General features: G+C 53.3%; 9 non-coding genes and 1 pseudogene across 9 annotated transcripts; 5 read left to right on the forward strand and 5 right to left on the reverse strand.

The window, feature by feature from the left end:
- Positions 1–600: 600 nt before the first annotated feature.
- LOC148841687 (U1 spliceosomal RNA) lies at positions 601–741 on the reverse strand (annotated as a pseudogene).
- A 7,039-nt stretch (positions 742–7,780) lies between these two features.
- Positions 7,781–7,899, forward strand: LOC148841688 (5S ribosomal RNA). The gene has a single exon (XR_016093046.1). It is a non-coding gene; the product is annotated as a 5S ribosomal RNA (ribosomal RNA).
- Positions 7,900–9,601: 1,702 nt separating this feature from the next.
- Positions 9,602–9,765, reverse strand: LOC148841689 (U1 spliceosomal RNA). Its single transcript, XR_016091557.1, has one exon. It is a non-coding gene; the product is annotated as a U1 spliceosomal RNA (small nuclear RNA).
- A 1,869-nt stretch (positions 9,766–11,634) lies between these two features.
- LOC148841690 (5S ribosomal RNA) lies at positions 11,635–11,753 on the forward strand. The gene has a single exon (XR_016093048.1). It is a non-coding gene; the product is annotated as a 5S ribosomal RNA (ribosomal RNA).
- Positions 11,754–13,455: 1,702 nt separating this feature from the next.
- On the reverse strand, positions 13,456–13,619 carry LOC148841691 (U1 spliceosomal RNA). The gene has a single exon (XR_016091572.1). It is a non-coding gene; the product is annotated as a U1 spliceosomal RNA (small nuclear RNA).
- Positions 13,620–15,492: 1,873 nt separating this feature from the next.
- On the forward strand, positions 15,493–15,611 carry LOC148841692 (5S ribosomal RNA). Its single transcript, XR_016093051.1, has one exon. It is a non-coding gene; the product is annotated as a 5S ribosomal RNA (ribosomal RNA).
- Positions 15,612–17,313: 1,702 nt separating this feature from the next.
- On the reverse strand, positions 17,314–17,484 carry LOC148841693 (U1 spliceosomal RNA). The gene has a single exon (XR_016091688.1). It is a non-coding gene; the product is annotated as a U1 spliceosomal RNA (small nuclear RNA).
- A 6,984-nt stretch (positions 17,485–24,468) lies between these two features.
- Positions 24,469–24,587, forward strand: LOC148841694 (5S ribosomal RNA). Its single transcript, XR_016093703.1, has one exon. It is a non-coding gene; the product is annotated as a 5S ribosomal RNA (ribosomal RNA).
- A 724-nt stretch (positions 24,588–25,311) lies between these two features.
- LOC148841695 (U1 spliceosomal RNA) lies at positions 25,312–25,475 on the reverse strand. Its single transcript, XR_016091585.1, has one exon. It is a non-coding gene; the product is annotated as a U1 spliceosomal RNA (small nuclear RNA).
- A 1,869-nt stretch (positions 25,476–27,344) lies between these two features.
- Positions 27,345–27,463, forward strand: LOC148841696 (5S ribosomal RNA). The gene has a single exon (XR_016093053.1). It is a non-coding gene; the product is annotated as a 5S ribosomal RNA (ribosomal RNA).
- Positions 27,464–27,519: the final 56 nt, after the last annotated feature.

Genomic DNA, 27,519 nt, shown 5'->3' on the forward strand with positions numbered 1-27,519 from the left:
CCCATGTTACCTGGTCCGAGGACAGATTCGGTCACCTTCCGCTGTAGCATGCATACCGTGCTTCAAAAGGCAGAAAAGGAAATCTAGAAACAAAGTGATAGAGAAAGAGAAGAAGGGGGCAAATATTCAGAACATGTCTGTAGGATCATTCATTTCTACTTCTCAGGGATTCCTTGTGTATTTTTATTACAGTGCGCTCTGCTGGGTAAGGACTATTCGCTACTCTAGAAGCCACTGGTCTAGAAGAAGACGAATGCATTCTTCAAAGCCACCCAAGGCCCTTTGTATCCAACAGAGCACAGATTCTCGAACAAAATGAGCAGGGATGGATTCAGAGTGAGCAGAAAAAAAGGGAAAAACCGAGTTAAGAACAAGAAAGCATAGCGTATGTCTGTAACGGGCACTAACACGAGTACCATGTCGTCTGCCAGTGCTCGTGAAAAACCCCAGGGCGTCTTTCTAATAACCCCCCTCTATGAAGCGGTTTCACCAGCACGTTGTGCTGCTCACGGGGGGGGGGCTGCCGAGCGCGGAAGCCCAGCACAGCTCCCCAGCACACAGCACACAGCAAAGCCGCATCTGTTATTGGACCAAGCACATCAGGGGAGAGCGCGAACGCAGTCCCCCACTACCAGAAATTATGCAGTCGAGATTCCCACATTTGGGGAATTCGCAGGGGTCAGCACAGCCGGAGTGCAATGGCCGAGCCTCGCCCTGGGTGAACCAATTCAATTTCAATTTTTAAGAACTTTATTTTCTTTTCACAAAAAAGTACAGGACATCACAATTTAGAACGCTTTACATTAATATACATACTTAAAACAGTATATATGATCACATCTCATTACATTTTGACACGGTACCAGTTACATAGCAACAATTTCTTTTTTTCTGGTACAAATCACATTCTTTACTTAAACATGATAATGTTTTTCACAGTTTCTTGAGATATTGACCTATGCTCTCTATTTCCCACAGATTTTCTGCTTCCTCCCTCCCTTCTCTCCACAGATCTCTGAGGTAATAGTTCTCTCGGGTGATGAACAGGGCCAGGCTACCTGCTGCCTTGACTGGGACCTCGATGCCTTTGAACAGCCCCATGTTCCTCACTCTCCACAGGGCGTCTTTCCCACTGTTCACCATGGCCCAGATCCTGTCAAACACGTCAGGAGGAAGTTTGACAGGAGAAATGCCGTATATGACGAAAGCAGCGGTCAGGGTAAATTGGGGCGAGAGAGCTTGCAACCAATTTTCAAACTGTGCCCAGAAGGCCTTAGCAAAAAAGCAGGACCACAGGAGATGGGTCACATTCTCCTCCTCGCCGCAGCCCACCCTAACGCAGCGAGGGCTGGGGGTGAGGCCCCTACGGTACAAGAAAGTTCGTACCGGTAAGCACTGGTGGACGACACTCCAGGCTAAATCTCTGTGAATGTTACACAGAAACTTAGAGGATGTGTGTTTCCACACCTTCCTTGTTTGGGCTGATGTTAAAATGCCCACAGGGGTCTGCCTATTGTTCTGGGGTGCAACGAAATCTTCCAGTTTTTGGACGCTGACATCTCGGAGGGGAATATGGCCAATTGGGTGAGATCTTAGAAAACTTTTAACTGTCCCATAAATTGCAGGGCATGTGTCAGAGAGTGGGACATCCAGCTTGGGTCTGACACCCCACACTCTGAACACCTCCCTACCTATCCAGAGCCTGGAAAAATAAGTCCAGGTACGCGCTGCAGGTGCTGTTGCAAAGCCTCTCAGCACAGAGGCCAGGAAAATGCACAGCAGCTTCGTAGTAATATCTGGGACAGACTTCCCCCCTGAGGGTAGCGGCCTGTACATTATTTCCCTTCTGAGTCTTTCCTGCTTCCCACCCCATAGAAATTGAAACATCAATCTCCTCAGCACCGCCGCAACACGGTGTGGGATTGGGAAGGTAGAAGCCAGAAAATTCAAGACAGGCAAGAGCTCAGCTTTGATGACCAGCACCTTCCCTGTCATGGTGAGGTCTCGGTCCTTCCATTGCATCAGTTTTTTGTTTAAGATTGGCAATTTGTTCTGCCAATTTACTGTTCCCATCTCTTCTCCAAAATACACCCCCAGGACCTTAATTCTCTTCTCTTGCAGCCTGAGATCATGTCCTTCTTTTGGCTCCCTCCAGTTCTGATAAAAAATCTCACTCTTAGATTTGTTAATTTTTGCAGAGGAAGCCAAAGAGAAACGATCACAGCACTGCAGAGCTCTGCTAATTGAGGCATTGTCAGAGAGGAGCAGGGTGACGTCATCCATGTATAGAGATGTCTTTACCTCTCCTCCCCCACTTCCAGGCACTGGTATCCCATTAATGGCCTGATCCTGGCGCAAGGCACAGGCTAAGGGCTCCATAGCCAAAACGAATAACAAGGGGGATAATGGGCAGCCCTGCCTCACCCCTGAACAGACTTCAAAGGGGCGTGATCTATTGCCATTAACCATTACTCTGCTGTTGCTACCTGTGTACAGCAGGTTAATCCACTTTCTCATGATGGGGCCAAACTTCATGTGCTCAAGTACCGATGTCAAGTACTGCCGGTTTAGGCGGTCAAAGGCCTTTTCTAGGTCTACACCTAAAATGCACAGAGGGAGGGAGCGGTCCTCCGAGTACAGACAGACATCCCTCAACAAGGCCAGGTTGTCGCTCATCAGGCGTCCTGCTATCCCACAAGTCTGTTCTTTCCCTACCAGTGAGGCCACTACATTTTGTAGGCGCAGGAAAAGGGCTTTGGACAGGATCTTAGTGTCCACGCCTAACAGGCTGAGGGGTCTCCAGTTCTTTATGTCATTCTTTGCTCCTTTCTTAAACAAGAGAGAGATAGTGCCTTCTCTTAAGGAGTCAGGCAGCAATTCTGTCTTATAGCTTTCCTCGAATAGGAGCAGTAGCGGATCCTGAAGCAGATCCCAAAAGGTGCAATAAAATTCTTTAGGGAGCCCGTCAGCACCCGGAGTTTTCCCCTTCTGTAAGCTCTCCATAGCCTGTCTCAGCTCTTCTACTGTCAAATCCCTCTCAAGTACTTCCCTATCTTCTTCACTCAAAACGTTTTCTAGCTTTGAGGTGAAAAAATGAATTTCTTCATCCTTTACCTCTGTAGAGCTGTACAGTCTTGAGTAGAAGGCCTCGGTGCAGGAGAGGATAGCACTCGGCTCTGTTCTCTCTCGTCCCTCCTCATCAACTACACTTTCCATGACAGACTTGGAGCCTACCACTTTCCTGAAAAAGAAGCGAGTACACTTCTCATTTTCTTCCAAGAACTGCACTCTGCTTCTTAACAGCACTCCTCGACTACTTTCTTCGGCTATGCTCCGGATGTCCTTTTTTAAAAGGGTGATATCCTCGAGCACATCGAAGCCACTGTGCAGCATCGTGTAGAGACGCTGCAGCTGCCTCTGTTTCCTGGCTAGCACTCCTCTCCGTCTGGCAGCAGCCTTCCTTCCCTCAGCCATGAAAAAGGCCTTTGTCCTCACCTTCACCTCCTCCCACCACTCTCCTACTGACCCGTACAGACACTGCAAGGACAGCCACTGTGATAGTTTCTCCTTGTAGCGGGATACTACCCCCTCGTTCTCTAGCAGCTTTGTGTTGAGTTTCCAGAGGCCTGGGCCAAAGACAGTCCCGCCCTGGAGTTCCACTCTACACCCTAAAGCCTGATGATCTGAGAAGAAGACAGGCTGAAGAGTGACCCCAACAACTTTCACTCTCGCTGAGACAAAGCAATAGTCAATTCTGGAGCTGCTATTCCTCCCTGACCATGTATATCCTGCTGTTGTGGGATATATACATCTATATGTGTCTGAGAGTTTAAAGTCTTGAACTAAGTTTTGCAGGGCCAGTGAGCTGGAATCCAATTTTATCGGAGAGCTAGACTGCCTGTCTGTGTGCTCTAAGATACAATTAAAATCCCCTCCCACTATCACGTCTGTGCTACATAACAATAGGGGAGAGAGTGCCTTGAGTAGCTCCACCCTTCCTCCCACGTCGGTAGGACAATACACATTGATTAGCCGCAGGTTAACGGTCCCCCATTCCACATCCACACACAGCAACCTGCCATCTATGACCCTCTGAATACTTTTCAATTTGAAAGCCCATCCTTTGAAAAGAATGGCCACGCCAGAGGCTCTGTTGTTATTGTCCCCTGACCAAACAGAAGGCCCTTTATCCCACCTATCTTCAAAGCTTTTATACCTCTCTTGATAGGCTAAAGCACACTCCTGCAACATCAACACATCTCCCTCTCTCTGCTGGAGGTAATCAAAGACAGACTGACATTTAACTCTGTCATTGATACCTCTGGTGTTAAGAGAAATTATGTTTAGAGCCATATTACATAAGAAAGTGGAACCAGTCTTTACAAAACACATTTCTCTTCTGTCTCACCTGTTACCTTCTTCTTTTTCTTTTTCTTCTTACCAATTTCCTGCCAGCCATCCTCTGAATGAGCCTTCATCAGGGTGGCAGCAGTAAAAGCGTTCACAGAGTCCATTTCAAGGAAGGGGCTAGAGGGAGGGGTGGAGGGGTTCCAGCTGTCCCCATCGCCATGCTCTCCTTCCTCCTCGCTCGGGGAGAAAACAGAGTCATTTTTCCTTTTCCTCACGTCCAGCTCCTGGGAGCACTGAGGGGAAAGGGGTGCAGCCGATGCACCAGTCTCCTCTTCCCCCTCACCCACCAGCTGCTGCAGATCCTCCGTGATGGACTGGATGGAGGAGAGGAGGGCATCTGTAGCACTTGCAGAGTCTGGGAAAAGCAGCTCCGCTGAATCCTGGTTATCCTCGCTGGACCCGCTCCACCGGGGGGCCCCACACTGGCCCTCGTTCTGAGGAGCAGGAGTGGGGGAGGGGTCCTCGCTGTTCTCGGGGGTTTTCAAACCCTCGTGCTTGTCTGGTGCAGTCTGCGGTTGTGGGGGCGTAGTGGATCTTTCTTCCACCGGCCCCGGAGCCACAGCAGGACTGATCCTGGCTGGAGGCTGAGAGTCTTTGTCCAACAAGGGTTCTTTGTTTGACTTGTTGTTTGCTTTGGCTTTTCGGGCCGGTTTGGCTGAAACAAGCACTGCCTCATCCTTTCTCATTTTGAGTTTATTGGCGTAGGCGTGAGGGCAGTTCTTAAAAACGTGTCCTTCCGAGCCACATAAATTGCACTTTGGCAGCATTGAACAGTCAGAGGCTAAATGTCCCTGTTTGCCACAGGTCTTGCAGCATTTCACAGTGCAGGACGATGCCAGGTGTCCCACAGCACCACAGCGCCGACACACCTTTGGTTGTCCCACATAAAAAACATAGCCATTGCAGGCGCCCAGCCGGATTGTAGAGGGCAGGTGCCTTAAGCCTCCATTTACATTGTCCGGTAGCAAGCGAACCTCGAATTTCCTTGCTCCTGTTTTTATACCGTCAACATCTCTAACCTCAGTTCCATGGTGGACGGTGCAGTACTGGTTAAGCCAGGTGTGAATGTCCTCCGTCTTTGCCAGTTCCGAGAACATAACAACATGCACGGTTTTCCTCTCTCTCTGTGTCAAAGGCTGCAAGTTGATCTTCTCAAGAGCAGGAACTTTCCCTCTTTTTGCCTCAAACACATCCACACATTGTTCAAACAGAGGATAGGTAGCAAATACAACCTCAAATGCTTTCTGACCTGGGAGAGCGAAGATGAAATCCAAGTGCCGAGGTTCAAAGCCAAGTTCCTTCTGCAACACTTTTCTGCTGAACTGCATACGATCCATGAAGAGGTCATCCAAAAGCTCAAAACGCACAGCATTCTTGCGGGATCCAAAAGTTGCCATTTCGTAAACTGCTAAACAAACACTGCTTCCACAAAACAAGAAAACAATCCAACAACTCCACCTACAGGCTGATCAAGGTATCTCCCCTGCCAGGTAAGTATGAGTTGTACAGGCCCCTGCAAGCGGCCCGCACCCACAGCACAGCACTCGCAGCCTAGGCCAGCTCCTCGCCCTGCACGCCACCGCCTCCTGCTGGGCCCACTCTTTCGCACACTCACACGCCACACCAACACTCAAAAGTGTGGGCAAAACGAGAAAACGAGCGCGCCGTTTCCTACACATCTGCAGTCGCCATTTCGCCATCGCAGCATGTCCCGGGATGCAATTCGGCCTCATTTACATATCACCAGACCGGCAGATCGCTACGCAAGCTCGCGACGTGCGCCTGCCACACACCGAACAAACACCGGAGCCTCTTCAGCAATTTCCGAAAAACGCGCCTGCTCGCCTGCCCCCAAGGCTCCGTCTCTTACCTGCTCTCCAGAGCCTGCTGCCTTCCGTGCTTTTCCCTCGGCACCGCTGCACCGCACCGCACACAACTCCTGCAGCGGGGGGAGAAAGTTTCCACGCTCCGCCGCAGGGAAGGCTCGCTCCGTGCGCACACGTCCTTTCAATGCCAGTTCAACAAGTGCTCCGCATTAGCAGCGTCGGGGCTCCGGCGTGTCGCGCCTCACCTCACCTCGCACAGCCCCCTTCCTTCAATGTCTGGCGCTGGGCACGCCCCGCTCTCCTCCACCTCATCTTATCGCGTGTGACCTCCGACAATGGCCACAATGCCGGGGAATGGCACCTGTAAAGTGTTAATTGGGGCACAGGAACAGCCCGCCTCGTCTCGGGGGCCGGCTTCAAAGACAATACAGCAAGCACAGCGGGGCGGGGGAAGAAGACGACACGACACTCGCAGGCACATTCAGCTCCGGCGGGAACGAGTCCTCCGTCGGTCTTTTCAAGTGCTGAGAGCCGAGTAATCCCCAGTGACTAGGTCTCACCCTGCGACTCTCGACTGGGCTCACCCACGGCAGCCCAGCAGGTGTGAGCCCGGCCGGCACCCGGATGGGAGATTCCCCCCGGGAAAGCTCAGGTTGCTGCTGCTGCTGCTGCTGCTGCTGCTCCTGCTCCTGCGAGAGGGGTGACTGGGACCAGTAGGGAGCGCTCACCCTGCGGGCTGTGTGGCTCTCTTATGCCCCAGCATCCTCATGGCGACACTCTGCTGCACAAACAGGCGCCGTCCTTCGGGGGAGGCGTAAAACCGAGGTGTCCTGACCCTCCTTGGCCATTCCAAATCCCAGGGCGTCTCTCAAGAAAGAGTCACGGGGGTGTTACCCATCAGTCGGGCTCTCCTCCTAATCCCCGTCTCACCTGTAACAATCAATGATGAGGCCCCCTGTCCCGTGATATTGTACTTGTCTCCTGGCCGCTGGCTGGCGCCGTGAGATTTAGTGCTCGCGCAAGAGACCGGGGCAGGGCGCGAACGCGGCCCCCCGCCCCCCACAAAGTGTGCGCTCCAGGTTCCCTCTCGGGGCTCTGCAGCACAGCGTCCCGGCGCTTCCTCCTCGCCGGCCGCCGGGACAGCGGAAAGGCAGCGAGAAGGAGCCTCTTGCTCTGACGCCGCAAGGCCACAAGAGGGCGGAGGCGCCGCGCGTCTGGCCGACGTGTAGGGCCGGTGCGCTTTATGTGCCGAAATAAAACGCGACAGCCCCGAAATGTTTTCAGAGTGCTGTGCACTGGAGGTTTCTGTCTTGTGAAGACTTGCCTTGTGCTCCTCCGTGCAGTTTGTTTGTCCTGCTCCAGTGCGGGACAAGAGCAGGGCAAGCCAACTGAAGGGAGCACATTCGCCAACATCCAGGCACGCACTGAGTTCGAAAGCGGCTCCTTTCCAAAGAATCGCACATGAACGATCCCTCAGTCCCGCCCAGGGGGCACGGCGCCCCCGCCACACAGCTTCAAGTAGCGAGTCCGGCGCCCCGGCTTTCGCTTACGGCCACACCACCCTGAACACGCCCGATCTCGTCTGATCTCGGAAGCTAAGCAGGGTCGGGCCTGGTTAGTACTTGGATGGGAGACCGCCTGGGAATACCAGGTGCTGTAAGCTTTTGCTCTCTCGGCCAGCAGGGGTCGCCGTTGGTGCCGTAGGCTTTGGGAGGAAGAACTCGAGTATGGACATTTATTTCCCGAAAATACCAAACATTTCAATCTTCCCACTTTTGTTTCCTTCGGCAACGCTGAGTGGCAAACGGTATCGCGACGGTCATCCACTTTCTAGGCATGCCAGTTCAGAAAGAGAAGCTCCCTCACATCCCTTCAGATGCTCAAGAAAAATGATCAATATCCTGATCTCTAAAGATGGCTCTTTTAATGGCATGCATGTGATTCGTATTAGAAAAAAAACACGTTTGTAAAACGAATATCGAAGCTGCCTCTAAATCTGCAATTGAAGGTCAGTCAATAGCAAGTGACAGTCAATGTGTCGACCTCACACCTTGGTCTTCTGGTTGGATTAGCGATGTGTTGCATGCTGGCAAGAACTCAGTTTCAATGCTGGGGTATAATGACTCATGGAGAGCTTTTGGTGTTGGATTTTGTTCTTAAGATTTACAGTATTTCTCTCTCTCTCTCTCTCTCTATATATATATTATGAGTGCAGGACATAAGGTAGTCAGGTGACATTGCACTACAAACTGGTACACACACGTGCAATAGACTGAACTCCAAAGTCAAACTGATGGAGTGTGAGAAAAACAATAAAGGATTACTGTACCTGGACAGAGAGCGGGAGAAAGCAAGAATCAGTCAGACCACCAAGGTCAGACAAGCTGAAAGATCACAAATTAAGTACCTTATCACGAGGTGAACATTTAACGTGTATAACCAGAAGAAAGATTGTATTTTGTAGGGCTTGTGCTGCAGTAGCTGTGAAACCCTCATGCTGGGTAGTAGTCTCTGCTACTAAGTTGAGGCTTAGGGGGTGAGAGCCAGTTGAACCGCCTCTACAACAGCTACAGCCAAACAGAAAAGCTGAAGGCTTTCCATACGGCTGTGTCCCGAGAGGTCCAGTCAGCACAACAGAAACTGAGTACGAGGGGATCGCGAGACCCGAGGATAAAATGCAGGACCATTAAAACATCTGAATCAATGTGGGTTTGAGTGGGTGAATCATGCCGCCGTCAAAACAACATTAACAGCACTATGTGAACCCCATGTTACCTGGTCCGAGGACAGATTCGGTCACCTTCCGCTGTAGCATGCATACCGTGCTTCAAAAGGCAGAAAAGGAAATCTAGAAACAAAGTGATAGAGAAAGAGAAGAAGGGGGCAAATATTCAGAACATGTCTGTAGGATCATTCATTTCTACTTCTCAGGGATTCCTTGTGTATTTTTATTACAGTGCGCTCTGCTGGGTAAGGACTATTCGCTACTCTAGAAGCCACTGGTCTAGAAGAAGACGAATGCATTCTTCAAAGCCACCCAAGGCCCTTTGTATCCAACAGAGCACAGATTCTCGAACAAAATGAGCAGGGATGGATTCAGAGTGAGCAGAAAAAAAGGGAAAAACCGAGTTAAGAACAAGAAAGCATAGCGTATGTCTGTAACGGGCACTAACACGAGTACCATGTCGTCTGCCAGTGCTCGTGAAAAACCCCAGGGCGTCTTTCTAATAACCCCCCTCTATGAAGCGGTTTCACCAGCATGTTGTGCTGCTCACGGGGGGGGGGCTGCCGAGCGCGGAAGCCCAGCACAGCTCCCCAGCACACAGCACACAGCAAAGCCGCATCTGTTATTGGACCAAGCACATCAGGGGAGAGCGCGAACGCAGTCCCCCACTACCAGAAATTATGCAGTCGAGATTCCCACATTTGGGGAATTCGCAGGGGTCAGCACAGCCGGAGTGCAATGGCCGAGCCTCGCCCTGGGTGAACCTCCTTCTTGATCAAGGTATCTCCCCTGCCAGGTAAGTATGAGTTGTACAGGCCCCTGCAAGCGGCCCGCACCCACAGCACAGCACTCGCAGCCTAGGCCAGCTCCTCGCCCTGCACGCCACCGCCTCCTGCTGGGCCCACTCTTTCGCACACTCACACGCCACACCAACACTCAAAAGTGTGGGCAAAACGAGAAAACGAGCGCGCCGTTTCCTACACATCTGCAGTCGCCATTTCGCCATCGCAGCATGTCCCGGGATGCAATTCGGCCTCATTTACATATCACCAGACCGGCAGATCGCTACGCAAGCTCGCGACGTGCGCCTGCCACACACCGAACAAACACCGGAGCCTCTTCAGCAATTTCCGAAAAACGCGCCTGCTCGCCTGCCCCCAAGGCTCCGTCTCTTACCTGCTCTCCAGAGCCTGCTGCCTTCCGTGCTTTTCCCTCGGCACCGCTGCACCGCACCGCACACAACTCCTGCAGCGGGGGGAGAAAGTTTCCACGCTCCGCCGCAGGGAAGGCTCGCTCCGTGCGCACACGTCCTTTCAATGCCAGTTCAACAAGTGCTCCGCATTAGCAGCGTCGGGGCTCCGGCGTGTCGCGCCTCACCTCACCTCGCACAGCCCCCTTCCTTCAATGTCTGGCGCTGGGCACGCCCCGCTCTCCTCCACCTCATCTTATCGCGTGTGACCTCCGACAATGGCCACAATGCCGGGGAATGGCACCTGTAAAGTGTTAATTGGGGCACAGGAACAGCCCGCCTCGTCTCGGGGGCCGGCTTCAAAGACAATACAGCAAGCACAGCGGGGCGGGGGAAGAAGACGACACGACACTCGCAGGCACATTCAGCTCCGGCGGGAACGAGTCCTCCGTCGGTCTTTTCAAGTGCTGAGAGCCGAGTAATCCCCAGTGACTAGGTCTCACCCTGCGACTCTCGACTGGGCTCACCCACGGCAGCCCAGCAGGTGTGAGCCCGGCCGGCACCCGGATGGGAGATTCCCCCCGGGAAAGCTCAGGTTGCTGCTGCTGCTGCTGCTGCTGCTCCTGCTCCTGCGAGAGGGGTGACTGGGACCAGTAGGGAGCGCTCACCCTGCGGGCTGTGTGGCTCTCTTATGCCCCAGCATCCTCATGGCGACACTCTGCTGCACAAACAGGCGCCGTCCTTCGGGGGAGGCGTAAAACCGAGGTGTCCTGACCCTCCTTGGCCATTCCAAATCCCAGGGCGTCTCTCAAGAAAGAGTCACGGGGGTGTTACCCATCAGTCGGGCTCTCCTCCTAATCCCCGTCTCACCTGTAACAATCAATGATGAGGCCCCCTGTCCCGTGATATTGTACTTGTCTCCTGGCCGCTGGCTGGCGCCGTGAGATTTAGTGCTCGCGCAAGAGACCGGGGCAGGGCGCGAACGCGGCCCCCCGCCCCCCACAAAGTGTGCGCTCCAGGTTCCCTCTCGGGGCTCTGCAGCACAGCGTCCCGGCGCTTCCTCCTCGCCGGCTGCCGGGACAGCGGAAAGGCAGCGAGAAGGAGCCTCTTGCTCTGACGCCGCAAGGCCACAAGAGGGCGGAGGCGCCGCGCGTCTGGCCGACGTGTAGGGCCGGTGCGCTTTATGTGCCGAAATAAAACGCGACAGCCCCGAAATGTTTTCAGAGTGCTGTGCACTGGAGGTTTCTGTCTTGTGAAGACTTGCCTTGTGCTCCTCCGTGCAGTTTGTTTGTCCTGCTCCAGTGCGGGACAAGAGCAGGGCAAGCCAACTGAAGGGAGCACATTCGCCAACATCCAGGCACGCACTGAGTTCGAAAGCGGCTCCTTTCCAAAGAATCGCACATGAACGATCCCTCAGTCCCGCCCAGGGGGCACGGCGCCCCCGCCACACAGCTTCAAGTAGCGAGTCCGGCGCCCCGGCTTGCGCTTACGGCCACACCACCCTGAACACGCCCGATCTCGTCTGATCTCGGAAGCTAAGCAGGGTCGGGCCTGGTTAGTACTTGGATGGGAGACCGCCTGGGAATACCAGGTGCTGTAAGCTTTTGCTCTCTCGGCCAGCAGGGGTCGCCGTTGGTGCCGTAGGCTTTGGGAGGAAGAACTCGAGTATGGACATTTATTTCCCGAAAATACCAAACATTTCAATCTTCCCACTTTTGTTTCCTTCGGCAACGCTGAGTGGCAAACGGTATCGCGACGGTCATCCACTTTCTAGGCATGCCAGTTCAGAAAGAGAAGCTCCCTCACATCCCTTCAGATGCTCAAGAAAAATGATCAATATCCTGATCTCTAAAGATGGCTCTTTTAATGGCATGCATGTGATTCGTATTAGAAAAAAAACACGTTTGTAAAACGAATATCGAAGCTGCCTCTAAATCTGCAATTGAAGGTCAGTCAATAGCAAGTGACAGTCAATGTGTCGACCTCACACCTTGGTCTTCTGGTTGGATTAGCGATGTGTTGCATGCTGGCAAGAACTCAGTTTCAATGCTGGGGTATAATGACTCATGGAGAGCTTTTGGTGTTGGATTTTGTTCTTAAGATTTACAGTATTTCTCTCTCTCTCTCTCTCTCTATATATATATTATGAGTGCAGGACATAAGGTAGTCAGGTGACATTGCACTACAAACTGGTACACACACGTGCAATAGACTGAACTCCAAAGTCAAACTGATGGAGTGTGAGAAAAACAATAAAGGATTACTGTACCTGGACAGAGAGCGGGAGAAAGCAAGAATCAGTCAGACCACCAAGGTCAGACAAGCTGAAAGATCACAAATTAAGTACCTTATCACGAGGTGAACATTTAACGTGTATAACCAGAAGAAAGATTGTATTTTGTAGGGCTTGTGCTGCAGTAGCTGTGAAACCCTCATGCTGGGTAGTAGTCTCTGCTACTAAGTTGAGGCTTAGGGGGTGAGAGCCAGTTGAACCGCCTCTACAACAGCTACAGCCAAACAGAAAAGCTGAAGGCTTTCCATACGGCTGTGTCCCGAGAGGTCCAGTCAGCACAACAGAAACTGAGTACGAGGGGATCGCGAGACCCGAGGATAAAATGCAGGACCATTAAAACATCTGAATCAATGTGGGTTTGAGTGGGTGAATCATGCCGCCGTCAAAACAACATTAACAGCACTATGTGAACCCCATGTTACCTGGTCCGAGGACAGATTCGGTCACCTTCCGCTGTAGCATGCATACCGTGCTTCAAAAGGCAGAAAAGGAAATCTAGAAACAAAGTGATAGAGAAAGAGAAGAAGGGGGCAAATATTCAGAACATGTCTGTAGGATCATTCATTTCTACTTCTCAGGGATTCCTTGTGTATTTTTATTACAGTGCGCTCTGCTGGGTAAGGACTATTCGCTACTCTAGAAGCCACTGGTCTAGAAGAAGACGAATGCATTCTTCAAAGCCACCCAAGGCCCTTTGTATCCAACAGAGCACAGATTCTCGAACAAAATGAGCAGGGATGGATTCAGAGTGAGCAGAAAAAAAGGGAAAAACCGAGTTAAGAACAAGAAAGCATAGCGTATGTCTGTAACGGGCACTAACACGAGTACCATGTCGTCTGCCAGTGCTCGTGAAAAACCCCAGGGCGTCTTTCTAATAACCCCCCTCTATGAAGCGGTTTCACCAGCATGTTGTGCTGCTCACGGGGGGGGGGCTGCCGAGCGCGGAAGCCCAGCACAGCTCCCCAGCACACAGCACACAGCAAAGCCGCATCTGTTATTGGACCAAGCACATCAGGGGAGAGCGCGAACGCAGTCCCCCACTACCAGAAATTATGCAGTCGAGATTCCCACATTTGGGGAATTCGCAGGGGTCAGCACAGCCGGAGTGCAATGGCCGAGCCTCGCCCTGGGTGAACCTCCTTCTTGATCAAGGTATCTCCCCTGCCAGGTAAGTATGAGTTGTACAGGCCCCTGCAAGCGGCCCGCACCCACAGCACAGCACTCGCAGCCTAGGCCAGCTCCTCGCCCTGCACGCCACCGCCTCCTGCTGGGCCCACTCTTTCGCACACTCACACGCCACACCAACACTCAAAAGTGTGGGCAAAACGAGAAAACGAGCGCGCCGTTTCCTACACATCTGCAGTCGCCATTTCGCCATCGCAGCATGTCCCGGGATGCAATTCGGCCTCATTTACATATCACCAGACCGGCAGATCGCTACGCAAGCTCGCGACGTGCGCCTGCCACACACCGAACAAACACCGGAGCCTCTTCAGCAATTTCCGAAAAACGCGCCTGCTCGCCTGCCCCCAAGGCTCCGTCTCTTACCTGCTCTCCAGAGCCTGCTGCCTTCCGTGCTTTTCCCTCGGCACCGCTGCACCGCACCGCACACAACTCCTGCAGCGGGGGGAGAAAGTTTCCACGCTCCGCCGCAGGGAAGGCTCGCTCCGTGCGCACACGTCCTTTCAATGCCAGTTCAACAAGTGCTCCGCATTAGCAGCGTCGGGGCTCCGGCGTGTCGCGCCTCACCTCACCTCGCACAGCCCCCTTCCTTCAATGTCTGGCGCTGGGCACGCCCCGCTCTCCTCCACCTCATCTTATCGCGTGTGACCTCCGACAATGGCCACAATGCCGGGGAATGGCACCTGTAAAGTGTTAATTGGGGCACAGGAACAGCCCGCCTCGTCTCGGGGGCCGGCTTCAAAGACAATACAGCAAGCACAGCGGGGCGGGGGAAGAAGACGACACGACACTCGCAGGCACATTCAGCTCCGGCGGGAACGAGTCCTCCGTCGGTCTTTTCAAGTGCTGAGAGCCGAGTAATCCCCAGTGACTAGGTCTCACCCTGCGACTCTCGACTGGGCTCACCCACGGCAGCCCAGCAGGTGTGAGCCCGGCCGGCACCCGGATGGGAGATTCCCCCCGGGAAAGCTCAGGTTGCTGCTGCTGCTGCTGCTGCTGCTGCTCCTGCGAGAGGGGTGACTGGGACCAGTAGGGAGCGCTCACCCTGCGGGCTGTGTGGCTCTCTTATGCCCCAGCATCCTCATGGCGACACTCTGCTGCACAAACAGGCGCCGTCCTTCGGGGGAGGCGTAAAACCGAGGTGTCCTGACCCTCCTTGGCCATTCCAAATCCCAGGGCGTCTCTCAAGAAAGAGTCACGGGGGTGTTACCCATCAGTCGGGCTCTCCTCCTAATCCCCGTCTCACCTGTAACAATCAATGATGAGGCCCCCTGTCCCGTGATATTGTACTTGTCTCCTGGCCGCTGGCTGGCGCCGTGAGATTTAGTGATCGCGCAAGAGACCGGGGCAGGGCGCGAACGCGGCCCCCCGCCCCCCGCCCCCCACAAAGTGTGCGCTCCAGGTTCCCTCTCGGGGCTCTGCAGCACAGCGTCCCGGCGCTTCCTCCTCGCCGGCCGCCGGGACAGCGGAATGGCAGCGAGAAGGAGCCTCTTGCTCTGACGCCGCAAGGCCACAAGAGGGCGGAGGCACCGCGCGTCTGGCCGACGTGTAGGGCCGGTGCGCTTTATGTGCCGAAATAAAACGCGACAGCCCCGAAATGTTTTCAGAGTGCTGTGCACTGGAGGTTTCTGTCTTGTGAAGACTTGCCTTGTGCTCCTCCGTGCAGTTTGTTTGTCCTGCTCCAGTGCGGGACAAGAGCAGGGCAAGCCAACTGAAGGGAGCACATTCGCCAACATCCAGGCACGCACTGAGTTCGAAAGCGGCTCCTTTCCAAAGAATCGCACATGAACGATCCCTCAGTCCCGCCCAGGGGGCACGGCGCCCCCGCCACACAGCTTCAAGTAGCGAGTCCGGCGCCCCGGCTTTCGCTTACGGCCACACCACCCTGAACACGCCCGATCTCGTCTGATCTCGGAAGCTAAGCAGGGTCGGGCCTGGTTAGTACTTGGATGGGAGACCGCCTGGGAATACCAGGTGCTGTAAGCTTTTGCTCTCTCGGCCAGCAGGGGTCGCCGTTGGTGCCGTAGGCTTTGGGAGGAAGAACTCGAGTATGGACATTTATTTCCCGAAAATACCAAACATTTCAATCTTCCCACTTTTGTTTCCTTCGGCAACGCTGAGTGGCAAACGGTATCGCGACGGTCATCCACTTTCTAGGCATGCCAGTTCAGAAAGAGAAGCTCCCTCACATCCCTTCAGATGCTCAAGAAAAATGATCAATATCCTGATCTCTAAAGATGGCTCTTTTAATGGCATGCATGTGATTCGTATTAGAAAAAAAACACGTTTGTAAAACGAATATCGAAGCTGCCTCTAAATCTGCAATTGAAGGTCAGTCAATAGCAAGTGACAGTCAATGTGTCGACCTCACACCTTGGTCTTCTGGTTGGATTAGCGATGTGTTGCATGCTGGCAAGAACTCAGTTTCAATGCTGGGGTATAATGACTCATGGAGAGCTTTTGGTGTTGGATTTTGTTCTTAAGATTTACAGTATTTCTCTCTCTCTTTCTCTCTATATATATATATTATGAGTGCAGGACATAAGGTAGTCAGGTGACATTGCACTACAAACTGGTACACACACGTGCAATAGACTGAACTCCAAAGTCAAACTGATGGAGTGTGAGAAAAACAATAAGGGATTACTGTACCTGGACAGAGAGCGGGAGAAAGCAAGAATCAGTCAGACCACCAAGGTCAGACAAGCTGAAAGATCACAAATTAAGTACCTTATCACGAGGTGAACATTTAACGTGTATAACCAGAAGAAAGATTGTATTTTGTAGGGCTTGTGCTGCAGTAGCTGTGAAACCCTCATGCTGGGTAGTAGTCTCTGCTACTAAGTTGAGGCTTAGGGGGTGAGAGCCAGTTGAACCGCCTCTACAACAGCTACAGCCAAACAGAAAAGCTGAAGGCTTTCCATACGGCTGTGTCCCGAGAGGTCCAGTCAGCACAACAGAAACTGAGTACGAGGGGATCGCGAGACCCGAGGATAAAATGCAGGACCATTAAAACATCTGAATCAATGTGGGTTTGAGTGGGTGAATCATGCCGCCGTCAAAACAACATTAACAGCACTATGTGAACCCCATGTTACCTGGTCCGAGGACAGATTCGGTCACCTTCCGCTGTAGCATGCATACCGTGCTTCAAAAGGCAGAAAAGGAAATCTAGAAACAAAGTGATAGAGAAAGAGAAGAAGGGGGCAAATATTCAGAACATGTCTGTAGGATCATTCATTTCTACTTCTCAGGGATTCCTTGTGTATTTTTATTACAGTGCGCTCTGCTGGGTAAGGACTATTCGCTACTCTAGAAGCCACTGGTCTAGAAGAAGACGAATGCATTCTTCAAAGCCACCCAAGGCCCTTTGTATCCAACAGAGCACAGATTCTCGAACAAAATGAGCAGGGATGGATTCAGAGTGAGCAGAAAAAAAGGGAAAAACCGAGTTAAGAACAAGAAAGCATAGCGTATGTCTGTAACGGGCACTAACACGAGTACCATGTCGTCTGCCAGTGCTCGTGAAAAACCCCAGGGCGTCTTTCTAATAACCCCCCTCTATGAAGCGGTTTCACCAGCACGTTGTGCTGCTCACGGGGGGGGGGCTGCCGAGCGCGGAAGCCCAGCACAGCTCCCCAGCACACAGCACACAGCAAAGCCGCATCTGTTATTGGACCAAGCACATCAGGGGAGAGCGCGAACGCAGTCCCCCACTACCAGAAATTATGCAGTCGAGATTCCCACATTTGGGGAATTCGCAGGGGTCAGCACAGCCGGAGTGCAATGGCCGAGCCTCGCCCTGGGTGAACCGATTTCGATTTTTAAGAACTTTATTTTCTTTTCACAAAAAAAGTATAGGACATCACAATTTAGAAAGCTTTACATTAATATACATACTTAAAACAGTATATATGATCACATCTCATTACATTTGGACACGGTACCAGTTACATAGCAACAATTTCTTTTTTTCTGGTGCAAATCACATTCTTTACTTAAACATGATAATGTTTTTCACAGTTTCTTGAGATATTGACCTATGCTCTCTATTTCCCACAGATTTTCTGCTTCCTCCCTCCCTTCTCTCCATAGATCTCTGAGGTAATAGTTCTCTCGGGTGATGAACAGGGCCAGGCTACCTGCTGCCTTGACTGGGACCTCGATGCCTTTGAACAGCCCCATGTTCCTCACTCTCCACAGGGCGTCTTTCCCACTGTTCACCACGGCCCAGATCCTGTCAAACACGTCAGGAGGAAGTTTGACAGGAGAGATGCCGTATATGACGAAAGCAGCGGTCAGGGTAAATTGGGGCGAGAGAGCTTGCAACCAATCTTCAAACTGTGCCCAGAAGGCCTTAGCAAAAAAGCAGGACCACAGGAGATGGGTCACAGTCTCCTCCTCGCCGCAGCCCACCCTAACGCAGCGAGGGCTGGGGGTGAGGCCCCTACGGTACAAGAAAGTTCGTACCGGTAAGCACTGGTGGACGACACTCCAGGCTAAATCTCTGTGAATGTTGCACAGAAACTTAGCAGATGTGTGTTTCCACACCTTCCTTGTTTGGGCTGATGTTAAAATGCCCACAGGGGTCTGCCTATTGTTCTGGGGTGCAACGAAATCTTCCAATTTTTGGACGCTGACATCTCGGAGAGGAATATGGCCAATTGGGTGAGATCTTAGAAAACTTTTAACTGTCCCATAAATTGCAGGGCATGTGTCAGAGAGTGGGACATCCAGCCGGGGTCTGACACCCCACACTCTGAACACCTCCCTACCTATCCAGAGCCTGGAAAAATAAGTCCAGGTACGCGCTGCAGGTGCTGTTGCAAAGCCTCTCAGCACAGAGGCCAGGAAAATGCACAGCAGCTTCGTAGCAATATCTGGGACAGACTTCCCCCCTGAGGGTAGCGGCCTGTACATTATTTCCCTTCTGAGTCTTTCCTGCTTCCCACCCCATAGAAATTGAAACATCAATCTCCTCAGCACCGCAGCAACACGGTGTGGGATTGGGAAGGTAGAAGCCAGAAAATTCAAGACAGGCAAGAGCTCAGCTTTGATGACCAGCACCTTCCCTGTCATGGTGAGGTCTCGGTCCTTCCATTGCATCAGTTTTTTGTTTAAGATTGGCAATTTGTTCTGCCAATTTACTGTTCCCATCTCTTCTCCAAAATACACCCCCAGGACCTTAATTCTCTTCTCTTGCAGCCTGAGATCATGTCCTTCTTTTGGTTCCCTCCAGTTCTGATAAAAAATCTCACTCTTAGATTTGTTAATTTTTGCAGAGGAAGCCAAAGAGAAACGATCACAGCACTGCAGAGCTCTGCTAATTGAGGCATTGTCAGAGAGGAGCAGGGTGACGTCATCCATGTATAGAGATGTCTTTACCTCTCCTCCCCCACTTCCAGGCACTGGTATCCCATTAATGGCCTGATCCTGGCGCAAGGCACAGGCTAAGGGCTCCATAGCCAAAACGAATAACAAGGGGGATAATGGGCAGCCCTGCCTCACCCCTGAACAGACTTCAAAGGGGCGTGATCTATTGCCATTAACCATTACTCTGCTGTTGCTACCTGTGTACAGCAGGTTAATCCACTTTCTCATGATGGGGCCAAACTTCATGTGCTCAAGTACCGATGTTAAGTACTGCCGGTTTAGGCGGTCAAAGGCCTTTTCTAGGTCTACACCTAAAATGCACAGAGGGAGGGAGCGATCCTCCGAGTACAGACAGACATCCCTCAACAAGGCCAGGTTGTCGCTCATCAGGCGTCCTGCTATCCCACAAGTCTGTTCTTTCCCTACCAGTGAGGCCACTACATTTTGTAGGCGCAGGAAAAGGGCTTTGGACAGGATCTTAGTGTCCACGCCTAACAGGCTGAGGGGTCTCCAGTTCTTTATGTCATTCTTTGCTCCTTTCTTAAACAAGAGAGAGATAGTGCCTTCTCTTAAGGAGTCAGGCAGCAATTCTGTCTTATAGCTTTCCTCGAATAGGAGCAGTAGCGGATCCTGAAGCAGATCCCAAAAGGTGCAATAAAATTCTTTAGGGAGCCCGTCAGCACCCGGAGTTTTCCCCTTCTGTAAGCTCTCCATAGCCTGTCTCAGCTCTTCTACTGTCAAATCCCTCTCTAGTACTTCCCTATCTTCTTCACTCAAAACGTTTTCTAGCTTTGAGGTGAAAAAATGAATTTCTTCATCCTTTACCTCTGTAGAGCTGTACAGTCTTGAGTAGAAGGCCTCGGTGCAGGAGAGGATAGCACTCGGCTCTGTTCTCTCTCGTCCCTCCTCATCAACTACACTTTCCATGACTGACTTGGAGCCTACCACTTTCCTGAAAAAGAAGCGAGTACACTTCTCATTTTCTTCCAAGAACTGCACTCTGCTTCTTAACAGCACTCCTCGACTACTTTCTTCGGCTATGCTCCGGATGTCCTTTTTTAAAAGAGTGATATCCTCGAGCACATCGAAGCCACTGTGCAGCATCGTGTAGAGACGCTGCAGCTGCCTCTGTTTCCTGGCTAGCACTCCTCTCCGTCTGGCAGCAGCCTTCCTTCCCTCAGCCATGAAAAAGGCCTTTGTCCTCACCTTCACCTCCTCCCACCACTCTCCTACTGACCCGTACAGACACTGCAAGGACAGCCACTGTGATAGTTTCTCCTTGTAGCGGGATACTACCCCCTCGTTCTCTAGCAGCTTTGTGTTGAGTTTCCAGAGGCCTGGGCCAAAGACAGTCCCGCCCTGGAGTTCCACTCTACACCCTAAAGCCTGATGATCTGAGAAGAAGACAGGCTGAAGAGTGACCCCAACAACTTTCACTCTCGCTGAGACAAAGCAATAGTCAATTCTGGAGCTGCTATTCCTCCCTGACCATGTATATCCTGCTGTTGTGGGATATATACATCTATATGTGTCTGAGAGTTTAAAGTCTTGAACTAAGTTTTGCAGGGCCAGTGAGCTGGAATCCAATTTTATCGGAGAGCTAGACTGCCTGTCTGTGTGCTCTAAGATACAATTAAAATCCCCTCCCACTATCACGTCTGTGCTACATAACAATAGGGGAGAGAGTGCCTTGAGTAGCTCCACCCTTCCTCCCACGTCAGTAGGACAATACACATTGATTAGCCGCAGGTTAACGGTCCCCCATTCCACATCCACACACAGCAACCTGCCATCTATGACCCTCTGAATACTTTTCAATTTGAAAGCCCATCCTTTGAAAAGAATGGCCACGCCAGAGGCTCTGTTGTTATTGTCCCCTGACCAAACAGAAAGCCCTTTATCCCACCTATCTTCAAAGCTTTTATACCTCTCTTGATAGGCTAAAGCACACTCCTGCAACATCAACACATCTCCCTCTCTCTGCTGGAGGTAATCAAAGACAGACTGACATTTAACTCTGTCATTGATACCTCTGGTGTTAAGAGAAATTATGTTTAGAGCCATATTACATAAGAAAGTGGAACCAGTCTTTACAAAACACATTTCTCTTCTGTCTCACCTGTTACCTTCTTCTTTTTCTTTTTCTTCTTACCAATTTCCTGCCAGCCATCCTCTGAAAGAGCCTTCATCAGGGTGGCAGCAGTAAAAGCGTTCACGGAGTCCGTTTCAAGGAAGGGGGTAGAGGGAGGGGTGGAGGGGTTCCAGCTGTCCCCCTCACCATGCTCTCCTTCCTCCTCGCTCGGGGAGAAAACAGAGTCATTTTTCCTTTTCCTCACGTCCAGCTCCTGGGAGCACTGAGGGGAAAGGGGTGCAGCCGATGCACCAGTCTCCTCTTCCCCCTCACCCACCAGCTGCTGCAGATCCTCCGTGATGGACTGGATGGAGGAGAGGAGGGCGTCTGTAGCACTTGCAGAGTCTGGGAAAAGCAGCTCCGCTGAATCCTGGGTATCCTCGCTGGACCCGCTCCACCGGGGGGCCCCACACTGGCCCTCGTTCTGAGGAGCAGGAGTGGGGGAGGGGTCCTCGCTGTTCTCGGGGGTTTTCAAACCCTCGTGCTTGTCTGGTGCAGTCTGCGGTTGTGGGGGCGTAGTGGATCTCTCTTCCACCGGCCCCGGAGCCACAGCAGGACTGATCCTGGCTGGAGGCTGAGAGTCTTTGTCCAACAAGGGTTCTTTGTTTGACTTGTTGTTTGCTTTGGCTTTTCGGGCCGGTTTGGCTGAAACAAGCACTGCCTCATCCTTTCTCATTTTGAGTTTATTGGCGTAGGCGTGAGGGCAGTTCTTAAAAACGTGTCCTTCCGAGCCACATAAATTGCACTTTGGCAGCATTGAACAGTCAGAGGCTAAATGTCCCTGTTTGCCACAGGTCTTGCAGCATTTCACAGTGCAGGACGATGCCAGGTGTCCCACAGCACCACAGCGCCGACACACCTTTGGTTGTCCCACATAAAAAACATAGCCATTGCAGGCGCCCAGCCGGATTGTAGAGGGCAGGTGCCTTAAGCCTCCATTTACATTGTCCGGTAGCAAGCGAACCTCGAATTTCCTTGCTCCTGTTTTTATACCGTCAACATCTCTAACCTCAGTTCCATGGTGGACGGTGCAGTACTGGTTAAGCCAGGTGTGAATGTCCTCCGTCTTTGCCAGTTCCGAGAACATAACAACATGCACGGTTTTCCTCTCTCTCTGTGTCAAAGGCTGCAAGTTGATCTTCTCAAGAGCAGGAACTTTCCCTCTTTTTGCCTCAAACACATCCACACATTGTTCAAACAGAGGATAGGTAGCAAATACAACCTCAAATGCTTTCTGACCTGGGAGAGCGAAGATGAAATCCAAGTGCCGAGGTTCAAAGCCAAGTTCCTTCTGCAACACTTTTCTGCTGAACTGCATACGATCCATGAAGAGGTCATCCAAAAGCTCAAAACGCACAGCATTCTTGCGGGATCCAAAAGTTGCCATTTCGTAAACTGCTAAACAAACACTGCTTCCACAAAACAAGAAAACAATCCAACAACTCCACCTACAGGCTGATCAAGGTATCTCCCCTGCCAGGTAAGTATGAGTTGTACAGGCCCCTGCAAGCGGCCCGCACCCACAGCACAGCACTCGCAGCCTAGGCCAGCTCCTCGCCCTGCACGCCACCGCCTCCTGCTGGGCCCACTCTTTCGCACACTCACACGCCACACCAACACTCAAAAGTGTGGGGAAAACGAGAAAACGAGCGCGCCGTTTCCTACACATCTGCAGTCGCCATTTCGCCATCGCAGCATGTCCCGGGATGCAATTCGGCCTCATTTACATATCACCAGACCGGCAGATCGCTACGCAAGCTCGCGACGTGCGCCTGCCACACACCGAACAAACACCGGAGCCTCTTCAGCAATTTCCGAAAAACGCGCCTGCTCGCCTGCCCCCAAGGCTCCGTCTCTTACCTGCTCTCCAGAGCCTGCTGCCTTCCGTGCTTTTCCCTCGGCACCGCTGCACCGCACCGCACACAGCTCCTGCAGCGGGGGGAGAAAGTTTCCACGCTCCGCCGCAGGGAAGGCTCGCTCCGTGCGCACACGTCCTTTCAATGCCAGTTCAACAAGTGCTCCGCATTAGCAGCGTCGGGGCTCCGGCGTGTCGCGCCTCACCTCACCTCGCACAGCCCCCTTCCTTCAATGTCTGGCGCTGGGCACGCCCCGCTCTCCTCCACCTCATCTTATCGCGTGTGACCTCCGACAATGGCCACAATGCCGGGGAATGGCACCTGTAAAGTGTTAATTGGGGCACAGGAACAGCCCGCCTCGTCTCGGGGGCCGGCTTCAAAGACAATACAGCAAGCACAGCGGGGCGGGGGAAGAAGACGACACGACACTCGCAGGCACATTCAGCTCCGGCGGGAACGAGTCCTCCGTCGGTCTTTTCAAGTGCTGAGAGCCGAGTAATCCCCGGTGACTAGGTCTCACCCTGCGACTCTCGACTGGGCTCACCCACGGCAGCCCAGCAGGTGTGAGCCCGGCCGGCACCCGGATGGGAGATTCCCCCCGGGAAAGCTCAGGTTGCTGCTGCTGCTCCTGCGAGAGGGGTGACTGGGACCAGTAGGGAGCGCTCACCCTGCGGGCTGTGTGGCTCTCTTATGCCCCAGCATCCTCATGGCGACACTCTGCTGCACAAACAGGCGCCGTCCTTCGGGGGAGGCGTAAAACCGAGGTGTCCTGACCCTCCTTGGCCATTCCAAATCCCAGGGCGTCTCTCAAGAAAGAGTCACGGGGGTGTTACCCATCAGTCGGGCTCTCCTCCTAATCCCCGTCTCACCTGTAACAATCAATGATGAGGCCCCCTGTCCCGTGATATTGTACTTGTCTCCTGGCCGCTGGCTGGCGCCGTGAGATTTAGTGCTCGCGCAAGAGACCGGGGCAGGGCGCGAACGCGGCCCCCCGCCCCCCACAAAGTGTGCGCTCCAGGTTCCCTCTCGGGGCTCTGCAGCACAGCGTCCCGGCGCTTCCTCCTCGCCGGCCGCCGGGACAGCGGAAAGGCAGCGAGAAGGAGCCTCTTGCTCTGACGCCGCAAGGCCACAAGAGGGCGGAGGCGCCGCGCGTCTGGCCGACGTGTAGGGCCGGTGCGCTTTATGTGCCGAAATAAAACGCGACAGCCCAGAAATGTTTTCAGAGTGCTGTGCACTGGAGGTTTCTGTCTTGTGAACACTTGCCTTGTGCTCCTCCGTGCAGTTTGTTTGTCCTGCTCCAGTGCGGGACAAGAGCAGGGCAAGCCAACTGAAGGGAGCACATTCGCCAACATCCAGGCACGCACTGAGTTCGAAAGCGGCTCCTTTCCAAAGAATCGCACATGAACGATCCCTCAGTCCCGCCCAGGGGGCACGGCGCCCCCGCCACACAGCTTCAAGTAGCGAGTCCGGCGCCCCGGCTTGCGCTTACGGCCACACCACCCTGAACATGCCCGATCTCGTCTGATCTCGGAAGCTAAGCAGGGTCGGGCCTGGTTAGTACTTGGATGGGAGACCACCTGGGAATACCAGGTGCTGTAAGCTTTTGCTCTCTCGGCCAGCGGGGGTCGCCGTTGGTGCCGTAGGCTTTGGGAGGAAGAACTCGAGTATGGACATTTATTTCCCGAAAATACCAAACATTTCAATCTTCCCACTTTTGTTTCCTTCGGCAACGCTGACTGGCAAACGGTATCGCGACGGTCGTCCACTTTCTAGGCATGCCAGTTCAGAAAGAGAAGCTCCCTCACATCCCTTCAGATGCTCAAGAAAAATGATCGATATCCTGATCTCTAAAGATGGCTCTTTTAATGGCATGCGTGTGATTCGTATTAGGAAAAAAACACGTTTGTAAAACGAATATCAAAGCTGCCTCTAAATCTGCAATTGAAGGTCAGTCAATAAACAACTCGTTTTTCGTAGAAATATACATATATTCATTTATAACCCATTTCATTCATTGAGCACAGATTCTCCAACAAAATGAGCAGGGATGGATTCAGAGTGAGCAGAAAAAAAGGGAAAAACCGAGTTAAGAACAAGAAAGCATAGCGTATGTCTGTAACGGGCACTAAAACGAGTACCATGTCGTCTGCCGGTGCTCGTGAATAACCCCAGGGCATCTTTCTAATAACCCCCCTCTATGAAGCGGTTTCACCAGCATGTTGTGCTGCTCACGGGGGGGGACTGCCGAGCGCGGAAGCCCAGCACAGCTCCCCAGCACACAGCAAAGCCGCCTGCACTGCCGCATCTGTTATTGGACCAAGCACACCAGGGGAGAGCGCGAACGCAGTCCCCCACTACCAGAAATTATGCAGTCGAGATTCCCACATTTGGGGAATTCGCAGGGGTCAGCACAGCCGGAGTGCAATGGCCGAGCCTCGCCCTGGGTGAACCTCCTTCTTGATCAAGGTATCTCCCCTGCCAGGTAAGTATGAGTTGTACAGGCCCCTGCAAGCGGCCCGCACCCACAGCACAGCACTCGCAGCCTAGGCCAGCTCCTCGCCCTGCACGCCACCGCCTCCTGCTGGGCCCACTCTTTCGCACACTCACACGCCACACCAACACTCAAAAGTGTGGGGAAAACGAGAAAACGAGCGCGCCGTTTCCTACACATCTGCAGTCGCCATTTCGCCATCGCAGCATGTCCCGGGATGCAATTCGGCCTCATTTACATATCACCAGACCGGCAGATCGCTACGCAAGCTCGCGACGTGCGCCTGCCACACACCGAACAAACACCGGAGCCTCTTCAGCAATTTCCGAAAAACGCGCCTGCTCGCCTGCCCCCAAGGCTCCGTCTCTTACCTGCTCTCCAGAGCCTGCTGCCTTCCGTGCTTTTCCCTCGGCACCGCTGCACCGCACCGCACACAGCTCCTGCAGCGGGGGGAGAAAGTTTCCACGCTCCGCCGCAGGGAAGGCTCGCTCCGTGCGCACACGTCCTTTCAATGCCAGTTCAACAAGTGCTCCGCATTAGCAGCGTCGGGGCTCCGGCGTGTCGCGCCTCACCTCACCTCGCACAGCCCCCTTCCTTCAATGTCTGGCGCTGGGCACGCCCCGCTCTCCTCCACCTCATCTTATCGCGTGTGACCTCCGACAATGGCCACAATGCCGGGGAATGGCACCTGTAAAGTGTTAATTGGGGCACAGGAACAGCCCGCCTCGTCTCGGGGGCCGGCTTCAAAGACAATACAGCAAGCACAGCGGGGCGGGGGAAGAAGACGACACGACACTCGCAGGCACATTCAGCTCCGGCGGGAACGAGTCCTCCGTCGGTCTTTTCAAGTGCTGAGAGCCGAGTAATCCCCGGTGACTAGGTCTCACCCTGCGACTCTCGACTGGGCTCACCCACGGCAGCCCAGCAGGTGTGAGCCCGGCCGGCACCCGGATGGGAGATTCCCCCCGGGAAAGCTCAGGTTGCTGCTGCTGCTGCTGCTGCTGCTGCTGCTCCTGCGAGAGGGGTGACTGGGACCAGTAGGGAGCGCTCACCCTGCGGGCTGTGTGGCTCTCTTATGCCCCAGCATCCTCATGGCGACACTCTGCTGCACAAACAGGCGCCGTCCTTCGGGGGAGGCGTAAAACCGAGGTGTCCTGACCCTCCTTGGCCATTCCAAATCCCAGGGCGTCTCTCAAGAAAGAGTCACGGGGGTGTTACCCATCAGTCGGGCTCTCCTCCTAATCCCCGTCTCACCTGTAACAATCAATGATGAGGCCCCCTGTCCCGTGATATTGTACTTGTCTCCTGGCCGCTGGCTGGCGCCGTGAGATTTAGTGCTCGCGCAAGAGACCGGGGCAGGGCGCGAACGCGGCCCCCCGCCCCCCACAAAGTGTGCGCTCCAGGTTCCCTCTCGGGGCTCTGCAGCACAGCGTCCCGGCGCTTCCTCCTCGCCGGCCGCCGGGACAGCGGAAAGGCAGCGAGAAGGAGCCTCTTGCTCTGACGCCGCAAGGCCACAAGAGGGCGGAGGCGCCGCGCGTCTGGCCGACGTGTAGGGCCGGTGCGCTTTATGTGCCGAAATAAAACGCGACAGCCCCGAAATGTTTTCAGAGTGCTGTGCACTGGAGGTTTCTGTCTTGTGAAGACTTGCCTTGTGCTCCTCCGTGCAGTTTGTTTGTCCTGCTCCAGTGCGGGACAAGAGCAGGGCAAGCCAACTGAAGGGAGCACATTCGCCAACATCCAGGCACGCACTGAGTTCGAAAGCGGCTCCTTTCCAAAGAATCGCACATGAACGATCCCTCAGTCCCGCCCAGGGGGCACGGCGCCCCCGCCACACAGCTTCAAGTAGCGAGTCCGGCGCCCCGGCTTTCGCTTACGGCCACACCACCCTGAACACGCCCGATCTCGTCTGATCTCGGAAGCTAAGCAGGGTCGGGCCTGGTTAGTACTTGGATGGGAGACCGCCTGGGAATACCAGGTGCTGTAAGCTTTTGCTCTCTCGGCCAGCAGGGGTCGCCGTTGGTGCCGTAGGCTTTGGGAGGAAGA

Source organism: Atractosteus spatula, chromosome 1, assembly GCF_055471065.1.
Source record: "Atractosteus spatula isolate fAtrSpa1 chromosome 1, fAtrSpa1.hap1, whole genome shotgun sequence".
NCBI classification, from domain to species: domain Eukaryota; kingdom Metazoa; phylum Chordata; class Actinopteri; order Semionotiformes; family Lepisosteidae; genus Atractosteus; species Atractosteus spatula.